Source organism: Arachis ipaensis, chromosome B3, assembly GCF_059453495.1.
Source record: "Arachis ipaensis isolate K30076 ecotype BB chromosome B3, ASM5945349v1, whole genome shotgun sequence".
Classification (NCBI taxonomy): domain Eukaryota; kingdom Viridiplantae; phylum Streptophyta; class Magnoliopsida; order Fabales; family Fabaceae; genus Arachis; species Arachis ipaensis.
Genome location: NC_142438.1, coordinates 26632188 through 26638425, shown reverse-complemented (window position 1 = coordinate 26638425; position 6238 = coordinate 26632188).

Here is a 6238-nt window from a genome sequence, read left to right as displayed (position 1 = left end):
GGATAAGAGAAAATATAGAATTGACTCTTGTATTGCTTGGAGAAAAAGTAACTCTGATTTTTTGCACGAATACAAGTCTCACATTTAATAGTTTCAGTATTTTTCAAAAAAAAAATACTAGGAAATAAAATCTTAAGGTACCCAAATGAGGGGTGTCCCAAACGTCTGTGCCATAACCAAAGTTTCCTGGTAACTGTTCCGTGAGCAAGCATGGCATGTCCCTGGTGTGCTACTTCATCAACGTAGTAAAGCCCATCTCACTCAGTACCACGCCCAATGATCTCCTTCATAATGTCCTGCAAAAGGCAGAAATTGCAATATATGAGTACCACACAATTTAACTCCTTGGTTACTTAGCTAACAAATAACAGTTTAGAAGACAAATCAGGAACATAGAGGCATTTTTCCAATTTTAAATTTTTTGAAAAAACAATAGAGCCTCCCCCTTTAACTTCAATTAAATCGCCACTAGCAGTCTCAATGTGGGCCTTTGAGGGCTTGGTCAAGCTGTCAAAATCCTCGAGTTCATAGGTCATGGTGTCGGTGGCCCCACAATCGAAGATCCACTCTTTTGATTTTTTTATAGGACCTTGGTTATGGGCCCCATTCCCAGCAATTAAACCAAGGCCATTATATGACCCATCTTGGTAGAGCCCGTTACCGCCCTCTTTTTCTCTCTTACCTTGTTGCGTTGCGGCCACCGAAGCCTTACCGTGCTGTGTCCTGCGATTTCTCCTTCTTCTTCTCCGGTGCCACTGCTGCTGGTAACCTCTAGGATGCCCACGGCGGTGGCGCCTCTCCGTTGACCAGATTTGTTCTTTGATTTCTTGTGACTATCCTCCCACCATTCTGGATATCCTACGATTCTGAAGCATGTTTCCTTGGTGTGTTTTTTCATTCCGCAGTGGGTACAATAAAGATGGCTTTTGTCTTCTCTCTCTTTCCCCCGCGATGATGGCCACCGTCCAACAGTGTCTGAGCGACCACGCCCTTGACCGCCTTGATCGATTCTGTTTTTCGCAGCGAGGCCTGTCCCGATCTCTCCTTGTGATGCCTCTCCTATGCCATCGGTGGTAGGCTTCAGAATCTGAAGTCGGGCTGCCTCCCTCCGGATAGTGGCATAGGCAGATTCTACTAAAGGAGCAGGTTCTTATTTTAATAGATTTCTTCTAACAGTGTCAAATTTGTCATCTACACCAGTTAGAAATTGGTATAATCTCTGTTCCTGTTTTAACCGATTGAAAGTCGTAATATCTTCTGGGAATTTCATGGGATTTGGTTATTTTCTGTCTATTTCCATCCAAATGGCTTGTAGTTTGTTCCAGAAATCCTCTAGGGTACCTTGTCCTTGCTTTCGCGTGTTTGCTAGTCGATGCAGGTCGTAGATTTGTATCGGATCTGTCCCGCTTCCGTATGTGGTTGCCAAGCCATCCCACAAAGCTTTTGCCGTTGGAAATTGAGAGACATTATTCATTAGACTTGCTTCGATGTTCTGGATGATCCAAGTAAAAATGGTCTGGTCTCCTTGCTCCCATTGTTCATATATCGGTTCTGTTTCTGCTGGTGCTGGGGGTATCCTTGTCAGGTGAGCCTTCTTTCCTCTTTCACCGATTGCTTATCCCCATTCAATTGGAAACCAATTGATAGACTGTTAGAGTTGGTTTGCGAAGATTGCATTCCAAGGCTGCTCCGCAGCAACTTTGCGATCTGTAGCGTCAGCTCATCGGGTTTGTTTGAATTATTGCCAGTATTAACACTGGTATCTTCGTCAGATGTTGACATTCTGTTTTGACTAATTTGGCTGAGAGAGTATAGAAACGATGATCTAATTCTGAGTTCGCAGGCCCTAACACCACTCTGATACCATCTTACGATGGTATCTAGGGTTTAAGGGAAAAAGAAAGAATAATTAGGAGGTAGAAAGAATAAGAGAAAATTGGGAAATGTTATTTTCTTTCTGATTCATATTTGATTTACAACAATTCTTCTAATTTATAGATAGCTAGGGATCTATTTATTGAAATATTCTAAATTGATAACATTGATTTTTCCTAATATTTCTCGTGATCCTAAAATATCTCCCTGATTTGATTCAATCTTCTAACAGTAGTATAGCTTGCCTTACTTTCTCTGGATTTTTGGTTTTGGTAGGGTGTAGTGTGGTGAAATATAATTCGAATAAAGTGAATTTGAATTCTATATATAGGGAGTTTGCATGTAAATCGAATTAGGATGCATAGATTTACATTGGAAGCACGTATATATAACTGAATTAGGGTGTATCGATTTACTATGGAGTAATTCGAATTCACCCAATTCGATTTACCATGTGCGAAAACCATGGGTTAAATCGATATAGCTTGTATCGATTTACTACGGGTGATATCAAAACAATATACTCCCTTAGTAAATCGAAGCTACTTACATCAATTTACTTTCAACCTTACTTAATTGGTATAGGCTAATTTGATTTACTATTACAATTTGTAATTCTACTTTAGCTAATTCAATTTATATAATAACATACATGGGACATCTACATAACTTTTTTATTTTGAATGATTTATGTAATATTAAATTGTCTTTAGTTTATATAAGTGTTTTATCCAATAATTTATGTACAAAATCTTGTAAAACACATACACACACTTAAACGAGTCCGCCTTCCATGAATCCCTCCTAAATTAAATCTGATACCACATACATATATATAGATATAATGAGAATTCAGAGTTCTCAATAAATATAACAATTTTTTACATTTTCATAGTTCAACAGTTCTTCACAAAAAAATATTGTGACTATTATATTCATATAAAATAATAGTTTCATTTAATGCAAAATGTGTTTCATATGATTTTTTTTATTTTTCTTTTCACATTACTTCACATGCTTCTTTCACACATAATAAATCTTGTAAGAAACTTTCGTTTTTTTTTTTTTTTGGTCTAATAACATCATGACAACAAAATATGAATTACGACGTACCAATCAAGTTATCTTGCCTTTTTAATGGCTAGTAGTCAATTTTAAATATTTTTTATATCTTTTTTTGTAATTAATTTAGAAATAATATTGTTTAAATTATGCCAAATAAATAATAAAATAATAAATGAATCATAATAATATGAAAAAATCAACAAATCTCAAAACACACTACAAGAAACATATGTTTTAACGACAAATTTTTAATGGTAATAGTTCTTTAATTTAAGTTATGTTTTTACGGTAATTATATATTTGTTATTATTACTATATATTATAATAGTAATTGTCATTATTGTCACTAATAAATATAAAAAAGATTTAGTGAAAAATTTTTAGTAACCATAAAATTATAGTTAGTATTATTTTTATTAAAATTATATTATAATAACACTTGTTATTATTACTACTAATAAATATAAAATAATCTTTTAAAATTTTGAGTGGCAACAGAGTTATAGCTAGTATTATTTTTATTAAAATAATTTTGTTTTCTAAACCAAATGTCATAAGAGATGAGATTAAGAGAAAACTAGGTCTTAGAGATTTAGGAAAAACTTAAGCTCACTGCCCAAACCCTGCCATAGCCATCGCTGCTATTCTCGCCTCTACAGTTCAGATCGAGCAAAGATGCTTCCTCCACCAACGCATCTCCAAATTTGGTCGCAACACCTGCTTCACGGACGATGTTATCACTGCATTCGACTATTATCTTCTTTGCTCTGCCATTGTTTTTCATTTTATATTTTTATTAATTCTAAAATTCAGCAGAATTTTGTTGTTGTCACCGTTGTCAACGGTTGTTGCTACTCCTCAATTTCTTTCTGGTTTTGTGCAGGGCCATTAATGGATGTTCCTTGTATTCAAGATAGAGTTTTCTATTTTCGTAGGTCACATTGAATTAGTATAATATATACTTTTTTATCTTCTTTCTAATTTTGTTTATCAATTTCATTTTTTCTATTTTTGTGCTATGTATGCTTTCAAATTTAAGTCTTGAAGGGTTTAGTTAGTGTTATATAATTTTGTTTTTATCTTTTGTAGTTGCTAGAACTTACAAAATAAGAATTGAGGCAATTGAAGAACCAGGAATCTTCCAAATACGATCTTCCGTCAAAGATCTTATGTTGTGTTATATATCAATATTAAGTACCTGGTAATGTTTATCTTTTTTTGGTTCCTTATGTTGTGTTATATGTGTTATTGATTGGCTCATTGGACTGATGATTTTCATGTACTGATTATAGAATCTTGTTAATTTTATTTTGTAGGCTGAGATGGAAAGCGACGAGGTTTATGCTTGAATCACTTTGCAACGATCTTCAAATGTGAGAATTTGATACATTTTTTGAACAATTAATTCCCTCATTATTGAAAATTGAAAAACATTTAACTGATTTTTTCTTTTTTTTTTTTTTTTGGTTTTGTTGTTGTAGGATATGACAATAAAAAATCTTACTCAGGAGATAAAAAAGAATGTAGTTACTGATTCTTTATTTAGGAGATATACTTTGATTATTATACTTATTTTTAAGTTGTTAGGATTTGAATTTTTAAAAGAGTTGTATGCAACTGATTCTAACTTTTCTGCTATTTATGCCTTGTGTGAAGATGCTTCATTTAACAAATTTTATAGACATAAAGATTTTCTATTTCGTGGTAATAGAATCTGTGTGTCTACTTGTTCTATTAGGTTGCATTTGGTTCTGAAAATAGGATAAGATAAGACACTGAGAACAAGACATAAATGACAAAGACACAAAAATTAGTGTTCTTATATTTTGTTTGGTGATAAACTAGAACAAATTATAAAAGTTCAACTTATTCACATTTTTTCATTCAAAAAAATTTGAGAAGAAAAATATAATAATAAAAATATAATTATAAAAAGTTAACAAGGATAATGAAAAAAAATAAGGTGTGTCTCTTGTTAGTGTCTGTGTCTTTTTTGTTAAGATGGACACAAAATACACTAATTCAGTGTCTCTGGACATAATATTTTTGTTCATGTCTCATCTGTTAAATACAATTTTGTGTCTCTATGTCCTTATCTCAGTGTCACGTGCCTATAATCAAATGCAGCCTTATGAACTTGTTCTGGAATCACATAATGGGGTTTGATGGGTCATTTTGGTGTGCATAAGATTTTGAATGTGTTATCTGAATATTTTTACTAGCTACACATGCGCAGAGATGTTAAAAAATTTTGTGCTAAATGTATTACGTGTAAACAGACTAAATCTAAGTATTTACTATATGATTTGTATATTTTCTTACCTATTTTTGTGCATCCGTGGGTTAACGTTTATATGAATTTTGTTTTTAATATGTGCTTTAGAGAGATTGTGCACGTGCATGGTGTTTCTCATAAACTATTGTTTCTGATCGTGATGTAAATTTTTTGAATCATTTTTAAAAAGTGTTGTAGGATAAGTTGGGCACAAAATTAGTATACTCTACTACTTACCATTCTCAGACTAATGATCAAAGTGAAGTGGTAAATTGAACGTTAAAGACTTTATTGCGTGCTGTTGTTGATAAGAATTTAAAAACTTGGAAAGATTGCTAACTTTTTATTGAGTTTGCTTATGATAGGACTATTCATTCTTTCACATATTTTTCTCCTTTTAATTTTGTGTATGACTTTAATCCTTTAACTATTTTAGACTTGTTACCTTGCATTGCTGAGTGATCTCGTTAACTTAGATGCAACAAGTAAAACTGAAAAGGTTAAGACAATGCACTTGAAGACACATGAGTTGATTGAAAAGAAAAATAGGTTGACAACTCAAAGGGTGAATAAACAATAAAGGTCGAAGAGGAAAGATTTCTATTCAAAGAAAATCCAAATTAAACCCAAGGGTGATGGTCTATTTCAGGTGTTAGAAAGAATCAATGACAATGCTTACAAGATTGATTTCCTAAGTGAGTATAACGTGTTTGTTACTTTTAATGTCTCTCACTATCTCCTTTTGATTGGAAGGAATGAATCTTTTTCAGGAGAGTGAATGATACAAATTTTGTGGAACAAACTAAGAATTATCATATGCCAATTGATCCAATTACAAAAGTAACATCTAAAAGAATAAAAAAAAAGTTTTACAAATATGACTAAATTATTTATTCAAGATATGCATCAAGAATTAGCCAAGACAGTGGTCAATGATTATGAAAAACCAAACGTCTTACTATTTTCAAGTTGCATTGAAGACTTTAAGTAGTCAAATTAAATCAAATATACATCACCTTATTA